At 51.0% G+C, this 16,585-nt stretch overlaps 1 protein-coding gene across 2 annotated transcripts in view; it reads left to right on the top strand.

The window, feature by feature from the left end:
* Positions 1 to 257: 257 nt before the first annotated feature.
* CDH20 (cadherin 20) overlaps positions 258 to 16,585 on the top strand; it is a 166,344-nt gene continuing 150,016 nt past the window's right edge. The window contains exon 1 of one of the 2 annotated variants that reach the window (XM_081918184.1): positions 258 to 295. The gene's annotated coding sequence lies outside the window, so the exon portion shown is untranslated. Of the gene's footprint in view, positions 296 to 2,032; positions 2,274 to 16,585 lie in introns of those variants that run through there. The other variant, XM_081918183.1, reaches the window with a different exon arrangement.

The raw sequence follows: 16,585 nt of genomic DNA, 5'->3' as shown, positions 1-16,585 counted from the left end.
TCCTAAGCATTTGTGCCCAAAGATCTTTAGATGGAGTACCCTTTAGATGAAGGGCTTGTGCTTGGCTTGGGCGCTTCTGGAAAAGCGAGGCTCGCGGCGGAGTTTGGCGCCGGGACTTTGCGAGAAGGTGCGCACGCGCGGGAAACGGCGCCAGAAAGGCTCCTCTCGGCGCGGCTGGGTGAATGAGCACGAAGCTGCGGCGTCTATGGGAAGGGAAGTGCGAGAGAGAGACTCGCTTTGCTTATTCCAGGGACCGGTCGCGGGGCCAGAAGAGGGGGAGGCGCCCCCACGTCCGGTAAGCCGCGCGCAAAAGGGTTCGAAATGGAATGCGCGGGCCGGCTCGCTATTGGATAAGGAGTTTTCTCCCGCGCGTGGGAGTCCTCGACGTGAAGCTGTGAATGGAGCCGGGAAGGTGCGCGGTGTGCGTGTAGGGGGGGTTGAGATGGCGGGGTCTCCGTCTCACTGGGGTCTCCTGGTCTGTTTCGTCGAAAGTCCCAGAGTTAAAAAAAAAGACGCGATCCTAAAGGAGCGCGCAGGGGCCTTGCAGGGTAAATCGGTCCGCTTCGACGCCCCTCGTCCTCCCTCTTAAATGGAGTGTTTCTTCTGAAAGCGCCAGGTGGACTTCGCTTTTCGTTTAATCGCAAGCTGATTTGCGAGGATCGGGGGTGCCAAGTCGAATGAACTATGCGGGGGAGGGGGCGCGTAAGCCCCGCCCCGCCCAATCGATCACGTGACTATTTGAAGGGCAATGGCCATCACCTTTTGGGGGGGGGCTCAAATACAGTGGAACCCCGGTTTACATACGCTTCAGGTTACAGACTCCGCTAACCCAGAAATAGTACCTCGGGTTAAGAACTTTGCTTCAGGATGAGAACAGAAATCGTGCTCCAGCAGCAGCGAGAGGCCCCATTAGCTAAAGTGGTGCTTCAGGTTAAGAACAGTTTCAGGTTAAGTACGGATCTCCGGAACGAATCAAGTACTTAACCCGAGGTACCACTGTGTTTTATTGGGGAGTCGCCGGCTCCTATGGTGGGGACTCCTAACTCCGTATTAGGCACTGCGTTCCTTAACTAGGATGCGTGGTAGTTGACTCCGGATCCATCAACCTGATGGGGGTCACATGCTGTGCTTCTGATTTACACCAGCGGAGAGGGTGGAGTTGAGACAGGGAAATGAAACGGGGAGGGGTATAAATCAGGCCTTGAAAAGATGAGTTTTGGAGAAAGAAAGAAAAAAAGCGCTCGCTTTAAGAAGCGGAGTATCCGACCCTAGTCCTGGATAATCCTTGGGACGGGAAGGTATTTCTTGCTATTGAGAGCTGCCGCCGCCGCCTCCTCTGTCTGATCCTCAAGGTGCCAACCGGCCATTAATTACTTTCAGCTGGTGGGGTTCCAGGCAGCCCCACCCGGAGGAAGGAGCGCCCATTCCTGGCACCAATCAGCTAATTCCATTTACCTCCGCGGCGTTCGCTCCCGTCAGAATATTCATGAGCGGAGGAAGGAGCACCGGCGGCGGTGGCGGCGGCGGCTCGGGCACACGGCGGCCGCTCCGAACAGGAGCGAGCAGGCGGCGCGAAAAGAGCAGCAAAGAAACACGACTTTCTATCGAGAATAATAATAATAATAATGTCCACACCAGCTTCCCTCCAGTCTCTTGTCCCCAACTCGCTGGTGCCGAATGAGCCTCGCTTCTCCTCCCGCCACTGACCTGAGGCGAAACAGTGAGACATTCACCTCAGCGGCAGAAAACCTCTGAGGGGAAAGCGCGCGCCAGAGACGCCGCGCCACTTCTTCCCCCGCGACAGAGAGCGGGCTTTTCATTTTTTTAATTCTCATTTTATTTTTCTCCCGGCCGGAGAAAGCTGCTCTTTCTTTGAGGCAGCGCCCAGGTCGGTCTCGACGCGCGACTGACTACTGAGGGGCGCTGGGGAGGGGAAGCCCGAAGGAAACTCCTGACGAGCCGCTAGAGAGGGAAAAGGGGGGAGAGGACGCGCTGGCGTTGGTCACAGCGACGCCGGTGGGCAGGCGGCGGCGGCGGCAGCGGGGAGCCGAGCTTCGCGGCGGGGGCTTCTGGCGGCTGCGGTGGCGAGCTGGAGTTTGTGTCGGGACCTTGCGAGGAGAGGAGGTGAAGGAGAGCGGGGCGCCCTTGCGACGGCGGGGAGGCCACTCGCCGGCTCCTGGAAGGGAAGCGAGAGAGAGACTCGCTTTATCGTCTCCCGCCAACTTATCCCTGGACGAGAGGAGGCGGCGGCGGCAGCAGCAGCACCTCGCCGGGTAAGTGACGCGCGGCGACTCTCAAAGGGACGCCTATTCAGGAAAGGTCCGCGCGATCGTGCCTGCTTTTTCACGTGGCTGCGGATGGCGCTTCCTCCTGCGCCAGGGAGAGATCGGAGCGTGTTTTGAGGGGGAAGGAGCGCCCAGGCACCGAGATCCTTTTCAGTCTGGTCTGGTCCCATGTTCGGCCCGAAGTTCCCGCCGAGTTACAAGGCGCTGGATCCCAGGCTAGGGAGTCGGAGTAGTTAGCGCGGCAGCTTACTCCGGGTTAATAAAGAAGCTGTCATCTTCGATCTGAACCAAGGTGGAAGGTGGAATCTCATCCAGGTGCAGTGGCGTAGCGTGGGGGGTGCAGGAGGGGCCGGCCGCACCGGGCGCAACATCTGGGGGTTAGGGTTAGGGGGCGCAAATCCACGGGCTAGGGGGCGCAAATCCACGGGTTAGGGGGCGCAAATTACTTGCCTTGCCCCGGGTGCTGACAACCCACGCTACGCCACTGTCCAGGTGGATGCATCCAGGTGGACACATCCAGGTACCAATGCTTGGGGGTTAGGGGTTGCCACCCTTTGACCATTGTGTTCAAAGCAGGGGCCGCGCCCCCTACAAGTTTGTGGAGGGTGGCACAGCTAAAAATGAGAGTTATGTGTATGAGCAGAAATAGAGAGGAGGCTGGACTCGAACCCATGGCTTCAAGTTGCTAGAAAGGAGATTCAAGCTAAACATTGGGGGGGACGGACGGACTTTGACAGCAAGAGCTGTTAGGTAGTGGGGTGGACTCCCACCAGAGGTGGCTGGCTCTCCTTCTTTGGAGGTTTTTAAAGCAGAGGTTGGATGGCCATCTGTCATGGATGCTTTAGTTGAGATTCCTGCATTGCAGGGGGTTGGGCTAGATGACCCTTGGGGTCCCTCTAAGATTCTATAAGCACTCTAAGATTCTATAAGCACATGTCTAGAACACAGAAGGAAGGAGGAGACTCTCTGGTGTGGCAATGGTGGCAATTCAGATCTGGAATTTTCTAACAGAGCTTTGGAAGTTTAACATAACTCAGTGGTGCAGCTGTTTTGAGAAAATGGGAGCTGAGTTCTGCATTAGTGTGGAAAGAGTGGTACCTGTGGCAAGTGTGAGCGGCCTATTTGGGGTGTTTGGGCAGTGGGCATCCCTTCCATTTGCTACAGAAAGACCTCTGCGAGGGGATGGGGGAGCAGAGGGAAGCTTTATAAAGATGGAGACAGAGGATAGTAGGAGCTGTATGCATTTAAGGATCTAAAAACAGGAGCCTGATAGGTTTTAAAGAGTGTTGCACAAGGCAGAGTAAAGCAAAGAGTCCTCTACATACAGAAAGCTTTCACAGAAGTTGTGAGTTCTGTTCAGAGAGACTCTAAGGAGATGGGGGGGTCTTTTACCATGCTATGTCCTTAACCTCCGTAAGTGACGGTATGGATAAATATGCAGTGATCTGTAGCAGAACATCACTTTTAATTGGAGAGGCGGTCTGTAGAGGAAGTGAATTGTGAGAGCACTGAAAGCAGGTTGAGAAGCATCAGCAGGACAGAAAGTATCCCAAAACCACAGTTTCACTGTAAATAGGTAAACATTAGTTTTTGTTTTGTGTGCTCTAAAACAAAGTGAATGCTTCTCTTCTTTCTTCCCAGAAGAGGTTTGTGTTCTTTTCTGACCAGCTGAATTGGTCACATTTGGCTGGTCATGGATGTCCCTTTCATATGGCACTTCAGATTCAGGAATCTGCCCATTTTTGTTCCTAGTATATATGAAGGAGAGAGAAAGAGGTGGAGAGGCTGGAGTTGAGGTAGAGAAAATAAATGTTAAAAAGATACGGAAGGAAGAGATCCAGTGACTGGGACATAAATCAGGCAGAATATATGGGGCATTGATGAGAATAGTTCTTTTCACTCCTTTATATATTTTTTTATAAAAAAAGTGCCCACTTTAGAAGAAAGAAAAAGAAGACGACTGATTATTGGCATCCAGCACTGAAACCAAGGCAGCTGATGCTGAGAGGAGCCAAAGGGTGCAGTTCTTCTTAGTTTAAAAACAGCAAGGCATTCTTTGCCAAAGATTGCTGTAAACACTGAATAAAGATTTCATTGTGGGTTGGTGTGACTAGAATAATTAGTCAGTTAATTGTTCATTCTGATTCAAAGGTGCAGTAATCAGCAATACATAGTGTTTTTTTTAAAAAACAAATAGCAACAAGTGAAAGAGAAAGAAAGGCAAGTCAGTAACTTGCAATATTTATCACTTATTGTCATATTTACCATCTGTTATAGTGTTATAGAACCCAGAAAACTGAACTTGGTGGGGTTTTTTTTTATTTCTTTCAAAGGTAAATCTTGGAATGCAATGGGATTTTAAAAAAGAATCTTGCATCTACTCCTTTTCAGTTTGATGTGACAGTTGTGTTTCTCTCTCTTTTTCTTTAATGGAAAAAAAATGCAAGGTGACTATAGAATGAACATCTTAAATGGATTGACTAATACCAATTAATATATTCTTCTGTGCTCACTTTATTGCCAACTCAGCAGGGATGAAAGCTAATTGTGCCAGCTTTTGTGCTGCTCTGACACTCTTCAAGCAGGCTTGCTAGAGTGGAGCTGTAAACTGTGGGGTTTTTTTACACTGTAATTATTGTGTCTGGAGCAAGTTACATTACCAAAAAAAAAAAAAAACCCCAACCCGTTGCTCTATCAAATGCTCAGCTGGCATTATAAAAAGTTTTTATAGCATTAGCTATCCTATGTGACTTTATGCGGAGTGTGAAATGGTTGCTGGCGCCTCAGGATGACTTTAAATCGTGGAAATTATGAATACTTACATAGCACCATCAATGTGCATAGTGTTTTATAGCATAAGGTGTGGTTTTTTTAAAAAAAACAACTAGCCCCAACCCTGAGGAAATGTAAAATTAGACAGTGGAGAGGAACCAAAGGGAGGTGAGAAGAAAAGATCATGAAGGATGGATGTAAGAAAAATCAGTTAACCCGTAACTGCAGTGCCTTCCTATGTGCAGAACTAGGTCTCACTGTATTCAGTGAGGTGAGCAGAGCAATCCTTACTCTGGCCCACAGAATAGCACAGTGGGTAAGGGAGTGGTGCTGACAACGCCAAGGCTGCAGGTTCGATCCCCATAAGGGATGGGTGCATATTGGTGGGACTAGATGATCCTCAGAGTCCTTTCCAACTCTATGAGATTCTATGACCAGGAAAGAGAAGGGCAGAACTGAGTTGTGGCGCCACTACTGCAACCTTGTCACTTGCACCAGCCAGGGCAGAAGGTGGAGGCAGTTGTAGCCACCCTTTTTTGTTGCACCAGCCCCAAGCTGGAGCCAGATGTTAGTATCCAATGGATCTAGCTCTGTCTTGAAATATCCTAATGCCCCGTCAGTTACTACTGTGGGGGGGGGACGGACACTGGTGGTAGCACACTGCCTCTGCTGTGATTTCTTCAACTTGCAGCGTGACAGCGGAGCCCCCTGCTTGTGTGATTCTATCCAGATGTGCAGACTGGGGCTTAGGACTGCAGCCTCCCTCCCCAGTTAAGTACAGTATGTTTAAGACCGCAGCCTTAGGTGTGATTGGAGATGGTGACTTTTAGGGGGTGAATAAGCAAGGGCTTTTTGCTTTTGTAAAAGGTGGGCTTTAAGGAAGGATTTCAAGGAAGCGATAACTTGCACTTCCTGACATTCACTGACGGGGAAAAAAAACCCAGCAGTGTTATGGTAGCCTGAACTACCTCATAAGCAATAACTGTCATCTGCCTGTGGGCATCAACATGGCAGTACAAGGCTCTGGAACCACTTGACCAATTTGCAGAAAGAACGTGTCATTCAAAAGTCCATAGCCTGCGGGCAAGTAATGCCTTTTGCAAGCTTAATTACCCCCCTTCTTAATATAAAACCAAATCTCCTTTCATGGAGAGCATGTTTATGTTGGATGCAAAAAGTATGTCCCACCTGTTTTTCAGAAGGATTTCAAGGCAAAAAAAAGACAACAGGAATAAAATATAAACCAATTCGCAGTTCAAACAGATAAGTCAAAATGCTGGCATATGAAATAAATCAAAATATTAGCATTTAAAACAAGACCGCAAGAAGAGTTTGCAAAACACCCATCACAATTAAAAGATCAAAATACCAAAGGGGAGGGAATAACTATTCAGCCAAAGGTGTTTTTAAACAGCAGCCATGTCTTCATCAGCTTTCTAAAACAGTACGGTACTGTGAATGGGCTGGCACACAACTCACATTCCACAGGGATAGTGCTACTACAGAGAAGGTCCTACCCTTTGTCATTGCCAAGTGTTCCTCATGGTGGTGAGGTTACTGGAGCAGGGCTACAGAGGATAACTGGAGCATACAGGCAGGCTTATGTGGAAGGAGGAATTCCTTAGGCCATACAGGTGACAAACCATTAAGGGCTTTAGAAGGCCAACAATAGCACCTTGAATTGAGCCTGGAAACAAGCCAGCTATCAGAATCCCAATTGCAGCTTTTTGCTTTGCAAGAGCACCCTCTAATTTGAAGGTTACTAAGGCATGAACGCAGGTGGCGCTGTGGGTTAAACCACAGAGCCTAGGGCTTGCCAATCAGAAGATTGCCGGTTCGAATCCCTGTGACAGGGTGAGGTCCCGTTGCTCGGTCCCTGCTCCTACCAACCTAGCAGTTCGAAAGCACGTCGAAGTGCAAGTAGATAAATAGGTACTGCTCCGGCGGGAAGGTAAACGGCGTTTCCATGTGCTGCTCTGGTTCGCCAGAAGCGGCTTAGTTATGCTGGCCACATGACCCAGAAGCTGTCTGCGGACAAACGCCGGCTCCCTCGGCCTATAGAGCGAGATGAGCACGCAACCCCAGAGTCATGACTGGACCTAATGGTCAGGGCTCCTTTACCTTTAAGGCATGAATTGCTGTGAAAGAAGCACCCCTCACCAGTGACACTACTTGCCCATCTAAGAAGAGTGCTGAGTCAAGCTACAAATCTGACATTTCAGGGCAAATGCAGCCCCATCCAGGATACATTGTAAACCCAAACCTGAATCATATGGTCTACCTAACAGCAATACTTCCGTTTTGTCTGGAGTCAGCATGTTCCACCCCATCCTTTGCCATTAACAAACTACAGTTCAATCTTTCACCTGCCTCCCTGGGATCTGATGGAAATTAGGATGTTGGGAGTTACCAAAATACTGATGAGCCTGGAGTCCATATATCTGGGTGACATACACCCAGATTCTTTTAACAGCACAGGGTGGGGAAAATGGAGCCTATTGGCCAAGAGGATGAAAACAGTCTCCCAGCATCACCTCCCTGCTCCTTTCTCTCAGAACTGAGTGGAGCCGGTTAGATACATTGCCCCTAATGCCTACTGAAGGCAGCCCATGAGCATATGACGAACAGCAGTATCAAATGTTGCTGAAGGATTCAGCTGTAGTCTCCCAGCCCATTTTCCAATGTAAACCACGCCACCAGGGGCAGCCGAAGCAGCTTCCATGCCAAAACTAAACCAAAAGCCAGACTCTGGAAGGGATCTAATCAATTTCATCCAAAAGTCCTTGGAGTTGTACCACCACAACCTACTCACAGAGCTTGCACCTGACACTGGGCAATAGTTATTCAAATAGACAAAATATGTGATTTATATTTTTTTATGAAACCCTCCCTTGTTGGAAGCATTTACTACTTCACTAGCCAATGTGTGGACTATGATGATTTCACCAATCAGGATGAGTAAGGCTCCAAGGACATGTTATCAGTCACAGATCTCAAAGAATCCACATTCTAGAGGCCAACAAGTTGGAAGGCATCCAACAAATCATGGCAAACAGAGCCCCATGCCTCCTCCAGAACTTGGTACAGTGGTACCTCAGTTTAAGAACAGTCCTGTTTACAAACGATTTGGTTTACAAACTCCGCAAAACCAGAAGTAGTGTCCCAGGTTGCGAACGTTACCTCTGTTTGAGAACGGAATCTGAACAGTGGAAGGGCACTGGGAGGCCTCATTAGGGAAAGCGCACCTCTGTTTAAGAATGGTTTCGGTTTGGGTTTTCACATTTTATATAGACATACACACACATAAAAAGACAAAGACAAAACATGTATAATTTCATATCCTTACTTTCTTTACCTTCTTTCCTTGACTTCCCCCCACCCCCCTTCCTACATCCCAATTTCATTAATTAACTCAGCAAGTTCTCAATAAAATTTTTTTTTTAAAAAAAGAATGGTTTCAGTTTAAGAACGGACTTCTGGAACGGATTATGTTCGTAAACTGAGGTACCGTACCACTGTAGTGACAAACTGTCCTCCCATTTACATTACTAAATGTAATGTTAGATGAAAAAGAGAAGAGGAAAATAGGTGTGAGATCAAGGAGAACCTGCCCCGATAATTTGATTGAAAGGTGGGTTGCAACCTTAACAATATTTTCTTTTTTTAATGTACAGTATAGCATGGGAAAATGGAAATAAAATGGCAGCTGTACTAACAGAACCATTTGTTAGTTTCTATTAGGTATGTAGGGACACAGGTGGCGCTGTGGGTAAAACCTCAGCACCTAGGACTTGCCGATCGCATCGTCGGTGGTTCGAATCCCCGCGGCGGGGTGAGCTCCCGTCGTTCGGTCCCAGCTCCTGCCCACCTAGCAGTTCATAAGCACCCCTAAGTGCAAGTAGATAAATAGGTACCGCTTTATAGCGGGAAGGTAAACGGCATTTCCGTGTGCTGCGCTGGTGCTGGCTCGCCAGAGCAGCTTTGTCATGCTGGCCATGTGACCCGGAAGTGTCTGCGGACAGTGCTGGCCTCTTAAGTGAGATGGGCACACAACCCTAGAGTCGGACACGACTGGCCCGTACGGGCAGGGGTACCTTTACCTTTACTTTTCTATTAGGTATGTACAAAGCAAGGATGATGTGAGTAGAAATGGATGATCACAGAATATCTTGTAAACAAAGTTTTTTTAAAACAAATAAATAAATGGGATTGTTTCAAACTGGATGCCAAATATAGGCCAATTAATCAGTAGTATGACTCAAGTGAGCAGCAAGATTTTATGCCAGGGATTAATTTGGCTTTCAGTGCAGGGAGCATATCTGTCACGGCCACCCAGGACTGGTCCCAGCTCACAAGAGACCTCACTCCGTTGCAGCTTATTTACAGGAAAAGTTTATTGAAGATTTCTGCTTCTCATACAGTTCAGCATTGTGGCCGTACGTCTGCCACGTTAGACCGCTGAAGTCCCCTCTGACTCCTCCCCTCTTCCGCACCAACTTAATAGCCTGGCTCTAGACCACCTCTTCCTCTCCTTTCTTTTCCGCAGGGTCTTCCTGCCCCCCTGGGTTCCCTCTCTCCGTGACTCGCCTGAGGCTGAATCCTCTGCCGCCTCTTCCCCCCTCTTTCTGGCTTTAGGGCCGGGCTCCTCCCCTGAGCTCTCTCCACTTCCGCGCGCCTCTACGTTTGAACTTGGCGCGCGTACGTTGCTGCTGACCTTTCTTTCGACCGCTACACCACCCCCTGCTCTGCTCTCCACCCTTTCCGGCTGAACACCCTGCTCCAACCCCCTCTCTCTGTTCTCTCCTAATCCTGCTCCCTCCGAGAGGCTGACGACTCCACCCCCTTTACTCCGTTCCGGCTGAGACGTCTCTTGCTTCCTCTGTCTTCCACTGGGCTCCTCTCCGCTTCTCCCTTCTCCTCCCCTTTGCTTGATTAAGGTAACCCCCTTTTGAGAATCCTCTGACTCGCTGCTCAGACTCGTGGATTCCCTCAGAATTCCGTCATCTTCTTCCTCATCCTTCTGCCCCTCCTCCCACTCGCTCTCCGTCTCCTCTGTCATCTCCTCCTCTCTCCCAGAAACCCTGACATCCATCCCCCCCTCGAAGCCCCCCCTTCCCCCCTCCCGCTCGCCGGGGACCGGTTGTGGAAACTGCGGCTCTTCGGGGGTAGGCTCAGGATACAGGTCGTCTACGTCAATGTTCTCTGCTGGCAGTTCTGTGTAAGTGTATTCGAAGTCGGGTTCTTCCCCCAAATGCTTCTCAGTCTCTGCTTCCATCGCTACTTCCTCCGGTGCTGCCCGCCAAGGACCTATCAGCCACCTCTTACGCCATTCCTCCTCTGGCTGCTCCTCCCACCAATAAGGGGTCTCCGTGTCCACCCCCGAGCACGATCCCCTGGGCGGGCTTGATTCTGGTGTTCTTTCCTCGGGGGAAGAGAAACCCCTGAACGTGCTATCTGACAATGTGGGTGTGAAAAGCCAGTCATCAAAGTACTCAGCTGGCATGGGCCTATGTGGGAAAAGTGCATGGAACTCTTCTTTCAAAAGGGGTTCGTCTAACTCGTAGCCTGGCACCCAACTATTAGCAGCGGCTGGTGTGCCCTCCCTGGCGAGAAAATATTCAACTCCCTCCTCCCCCCATCTCGAGTCCAGTATCTCTGTGACCTCGTTAAGAGGTTCTGGTCTTGGCGATTCCCCCCTCTCAGGCGCCCTCCTACGCGGCTCTGGGGGTGCTCCTGACTCTTGAAACCTGTGTGGGGTTTTGTAGGGAGTGAGCACCGACCTATGAAAGACCGGGTGCACCCTGGAACCTTCCGGAAGGGCTATACGAAAAGCCACCGGATTGATCTTAGCCTCAACTTGATATGGCCCTAGCTGCCTGTGTCCTAACTTCTTCTTGGCCAATGACCTGGCCGGCATCGCGTGGGCTGCTAACCACACCCAGTCCCCAACCTGGATGTCCTCTCCCGCCCTCCTGTGCTTATCGGCCTGCACCTTATACGCCTGTTTTGCCAGCTCCAAATGTCTCCGCAGCTCCTCGTGCACCTCTTGCAACTCCGCTGCAAACTGGTCGGCATCTTGAGGCCCCCCCCCTCCTGGTGCCGCAAATCTCGGGAAGGTTCTGGGATGACGGCCATTGTTCGCGAAGAAAGGCGTCACCCCGGTGGAAGCGTGTTTCGTGTTGTTGTAGGCGAATTCAGCCATCGGCAGATAGTCCACCCACGCCGCAGGTCGCTGGTTGGCGTAGCACCGCAGGTACTGCTGCATGATCGCGTTGACCCTCTCCGCTTGACCGTTGGTTTGTGGATGCCTCGCCGATGTCAGGTTGATTTTGACGTGCAAGATGCCCAGAAGCTTTCGCCAGAAAGTGGAAACAAACTGGCGCCCCCTGTCGGACAAGACGGACTGCGGAAGTCCATGCACTCTGAAGACGTGATCGATGAAGAGCTTTGCGGTCTGTTCTGCCGTCGCCACCTTGGCACAAGGGATGAAGTGCGCCATCTTGGTGAACAAGTCCACCACCACTAACACCGCCGTCTTACCTCTGGAGCTGGGCAGGTCTGTAACAAAGTCCAACGCTACCCTCTCCCATGGTTGCTGCGGTGTCTCCAGCGGTTCTAGCAATCCCGCCTGCTTCTGGTGCACTGGTTTGGACCTCTGACAGATATCACACCTGGCGACGTAGTCCGCCACCTCTCCTCTCATCTGGGGCCACCAAAAGTCTCTAGCCACCAACTCCATCGTCTTCTCTTTGCCGAAATGGCCTGCACTAGGGGCGTCATGCAACTGTTGCAGAACCTTGGCTCGAAGATCGTCGGTGGGCACGTAAAGGGCACCCTTACGAGTCAAAAGTCCATCTTGTAATTGAAACTCATCGTTGTGTCGCGACCCTCCGCGTAGCTCCTCCATCTTAGACTGTGCAAACTGATCCCTTTGCAACGCGCGTCGCACCGCGTCCAGGTCGACTGCGATGGTAGCGCACGTCCACGCCTGCGGTGCGAAAATGTGCTTTGCTGCGATTGGAGCTGCTTCCTCCAAGTATTGCGGCTTTCGGGACAGCGCGTCTGCAATAACATTGGAGTCTCCTGGGATGTATTCTATTTTGAAGTCGAAGTCCGCAAAGAACTCCGCCCAGCGCATGTGTCGCTGGGTCTGCAACTTAGCCGTCCGCCAATACTCTAAGTTCTTGTGATCCGTGCGGACCTGCACCGTGTGCTTGGCTCCTATTAAGAAGTGTCGCCACGCTTTGAAAGCTGCATGAATGGCCAACAACTCCCTGTCCCATATGGTATAATTGCGCTCCGCCTTGCTGAGCTTCCGGGAGTAGAACGCACCCGGTCGCCAGTTGCCTTGTGAATCCTCTTGCAAAAGAACGGCCCCAACCGCTCTATCTGACGCATCGGTCTCTACCCGCATGGGTCTGCCGGGATTCACGTGGAGCAGCTGCTCTTCGGAGGCGAAAAGACCTTTAAGCGTCCGGAAGGACCGCTCCGCTTGTTCGGTCCAGACGAACTTCTTCTTCTTGGAACTGAGGGTGTCAGTGATCGCCGCCGTCGCGTTCGCAAAACCTTTAATAAACTTGCGGTAAAAATTGGCAAAGCCGATGAACCTCTGGACCTCTTTCCGATTTCGAGGGCTTTTCCAGTCCAACAGCGCTTGAACCTTAGCCCTGTCCATGGCCAGTCCCTCGTCGGACAACTTGTAGCCAAGGAAATCAACCTCTCTGACATCAAACTGGCACTTTTCCAACTTGGCGTACAGCCTGTGTTCCTTCAGCCTCTGCAGGACCTCCCTCACGTCCTTATCGTGATCCTCCGGCGATTCCGAGAAAATCAGGATATCGTCGAGAAAGCAGACACACTTTTTGTAGAGGAGACCTGCTAGCACGTGGTGCATAAATGCTTGAAAAACGTGGCTGCCATTTTGGAGGCCGAAAGGCATGACTCTGTATTCGTATGTGCCCAGAGGGGTGAACATGGCGGTCTTCCACTCATCTCCTTTCCGGATGCGGATGAGATTGTAAGCTCCACGTAGGTCCAGCTTGGTGAAAATCTTGCCCCTCCTGACGGTCGCTAAAAGGTCGTCAATCTTGGGCATGGGGAAAGCTTTGGGCTTAGTCAAGCTGTTGATGAACCTGTAATCCACTATAAGCCTTTTTTGGGGCGTGTCCTTCTTCTTCACAAAGAAAACAGGGCTGCCTCCCGCTGCTTTAGATTCCTGGATGAAACCTCGCTTGAGGTTATGGTCTATGAACTCCCGAAGCTCTTGCATTTCGTCCTCCGACATGGAGTACAGCTTGGCAGCAGGCAATTGCGCCCCTGGCACTAAATCAATCGCGCAGTCGTAAGGTCTATGAGGCGGCAACTTGTCAGCTTCCTTCTCACAGAAAACCTCCAAGAATTCCTGGTACTTGTGAGGCACTGTTTGCACCATACCCAGATGCAATGGCTGCTCAGCTTCTCCTCCCTGATCGGTCTGAAAGCAATGCTGAGCACAATACGATGAACAAAAGTTGATCTGCCTCTGGTACCACGCAACCGCGGGACTGTGCCTCTCCAGCCAACTCATGCCTAACACGATGGGTGTGTCCGATAAGTGGGTGACATTGAAACTAATAAGCTCTCGATGGTTGCCAATCTGCATCATCATGGGAGGGGTTTGCTGCACCACTTGCCCCCCCAGCAACTTTCTGCCGTCCACCGTGACCACGTTCAGAGGCGTCGTTGCAGGCAGGAGCGCCATGTTGTGCTGCTTAACGAACTGCAGTCCCATGAAGTCGGCGTTGCTTCCCGAATCGATCGTTATTGGAACCTCGAGGAGTCTCCCATCAGGCAACTGGAGTGTTGCTGTGAGCAGAACTGCCGGTTTGGGAGGCAAAGGGTCCACGCTCTGCAGTGATGCTGGGGGCTTGTCTACAGATCCGCCTGGCTGAGCCCCAGTAGCTCTGCTTCCAGCCAGGCACTGTCGTTTCCCTGAAGCTGCTCCCCTGGTTGCACCTCTGCTGTTACAGTTGCCAGCGCTGCAGTGTGCTTCTGGAGCCTCTGGGGGCACTCTTTCGCCATATGGTGCGCACTGTCACAGATGTAACACTTCCTGGTTCCTCTAGGAGGCTTCGCTTTGGCTGCACCAGGGACAGGGCTCTGGGATGGCTTCTGAGCCCTAGCACCACCAATCTCCATTGGCTCCTCTCTGTCCTTCCCCATTGGCGAGGGGTGCGCACGGCTGAAGTCCCTGTGCACAAAAGGGAGAGTCCTTGCTTGCGCACGCGCTTGGGGCCCGTCCTCCTCGTGCCACGGACGCCCCTCATGTCGAATTCCAAGAGCTAAAGCCCGTTGCACCACGTCTTCTAGGGTCTGGGGTCTGTCCCCCCTAGCGATCTCATCCTTGATGGGGGGGCTCAATCCCTCCCAAAAAAGATCTCTGACCGGTTTACTGTCCTTTGGCCAATCTAAGGCGGTGAGCAATGCAAAAAATTTAGAGTGGTATTGGCGCACAGTCGCTTTCCCCTGCCTCAGCCCGTGCATTTGACGGCGCGCAATGTCCACATCCACAGAGGATTGAAAACAAGAATCCATCGCTTTGATGAACGCAGTTGAATCGCGACGGGCCGGTCCATCTTCGCGCCACAAATTGCGTAGCCAAGCCCTGGCCTCCCCATGCAGGTGCGAAACAATGAACCCCACTCTCTCCTCCTCATCTTTAAAATCGTGACGGAGTAAGTGCAGTGCATATACAACGTCCGCTCTGAAATTGGGATAGTCTTGCAAGTTGCCATTAAAATGCGGAACTAGGGCACCCCCCCTCCGTCCAAGCGCAATGCCCTCCGCTCTGGATCCTGGGGCCCCCGCCTTGTCCGCGCGCTCCCACCTTGCCTGCAAATCCTGGCACGTCTTCTCCAAGTCGTCATTCTTCTTCTGCGAAGCAATGACTGCCGATGTGAGAGCGGTAACCTGATTCCGCAATGCAACCAGCTGCTCCTCAGCGCTCATGGCTGCTCCCGTTCGTGAGCTTCGCAAAAAAAAATTTTTGCTTTCTGAGAGGGGACTTACTGTCACGGCCACCCAGGACTGGTCCCAGCTCACAAGAGACCTCACTCCGTTGCAGCTTATTTACAGGAAAAGTTTATTGAAGATTTCTGCTTCTCATACAGTTCAGCATTGTGGCCGTACGTCTGCCACGTTAGACCGCTGAAGTCCCCTCTGACTCCTCCCCTCTTCCGCACCAACTTAATAGCCTGGCTCTAGACCACCTCTTCCTCTCCTTTCTTTTCCGCAGGGTCTTCCTGCCCCCCTGGGTTCCCTCTCTCCGTGACTCGCCTGAGGCTGAATCCTCTGCCGCCTCTTCCCCCCTCTTTCTGGCTTTAGGGCCGGGCTCCTCCCCTGAGCTCTCTCCACTTCCGCGCGCCTCTACGTTTGAACTTGGCGCGCGTACGTTGCTGCTGACCTTTCTTTCGACCGCTACACCACCCCCTGCTCTGCTCTCCACCCTTTCCGGCTGAACACCCTGCTCCAACCCCCTCTCTCTGTTCTCTCCTAATCCTGCTCCCTCCGAGAGGCTGACGACTCCACCCCCTTTACTCCGTTCCGGCTGAGACGTCTCTTGCTTCCTCTGTCTTCCACTGGGCTCCTCTCCGCTTCTCCCTTCTCCTCCCCTTTGCTTGATTAAGGTAACCCCCTTTTGAGAATCCTCTGACTCGCTGCTCAGACTCGTGGATTCCCTCAGAATTCCGTCATCTTCTTCCTCATCCTTCTGCCCCTCCTCCCACTCGCTCTCCGTCTCCTCTGTCATCTCCTCCTCTCTCCCAGAAACCCTGACAATATCTATATATCTATATCTACAGTATATCATCTCACCTCTAGATCTAGATCTAGATCTGTATATCTCTCTTACAGCCAGAGTCGTCATACCTGTCACTGCCATGCATTAGAAAACTGGGAAGAAGTCACCAGTAAGGGAAAGAAATAAGAAAGCCTGCAGGCACACACCCATCTTGCAGCTGGAAAATAAGTTTTATTGTTGTTTTTTTAGCACAACTGAACTTTGACACTGTTCAGTATGCTAGAGAATTGGGAAAGCCACAAATTGTCTTGGGAATAACTAGTGTTTCCTTCAGGCTCTTGGCCCGAAGCAACGAAAGCAACAATGCACGCAGTGTGACCTGTATATTCAGAATTCCACAAAGCTTGCAAAGTTTTCACAAAACAATGGGTTGCCTGATTATGAGAAGGGATATGAAGCGTGTAGAGAAGAGATAAGCCCTTTGGGAAAAGAACCACACTGCCATTTATCTGAACTGCTATGTTCAAATGGGTAAGAGGGGTAGAACTGTGATAAGGGACAAAATTAACTCTCTCTGTGTGTGTACACACCATATTTGGAGAGGAAACTTTGTTGGGTTTCTTGCTTGTTATTCGTTTTGTTAAGTGCAAACTGTTTCAAGGCAGTCTTCTGCTCTGTGTTCTCTGCCAGAAAAAGCCAAGTAATCTGAATCAATGGGTTTTTGGGGGGGATAGGGTGGGGTGTAAACATA

This window comes from Podarcis melisellensis, assembly GCF_964234715.1.
Source record: "Podarcis melisellensis genome assembly, chromosome: 7".
NCBI lineage: Eukaryota > Metazoa > Chordata > Lepidosauria > Squamata > Lacertidae > Podarcis > Podarcis melisellensis.
The sequence above is the reverse complement of the archived record's forward strand: the minus strand, read 5'-3'. Positions and strand labels throughout refer to the sequence as shown.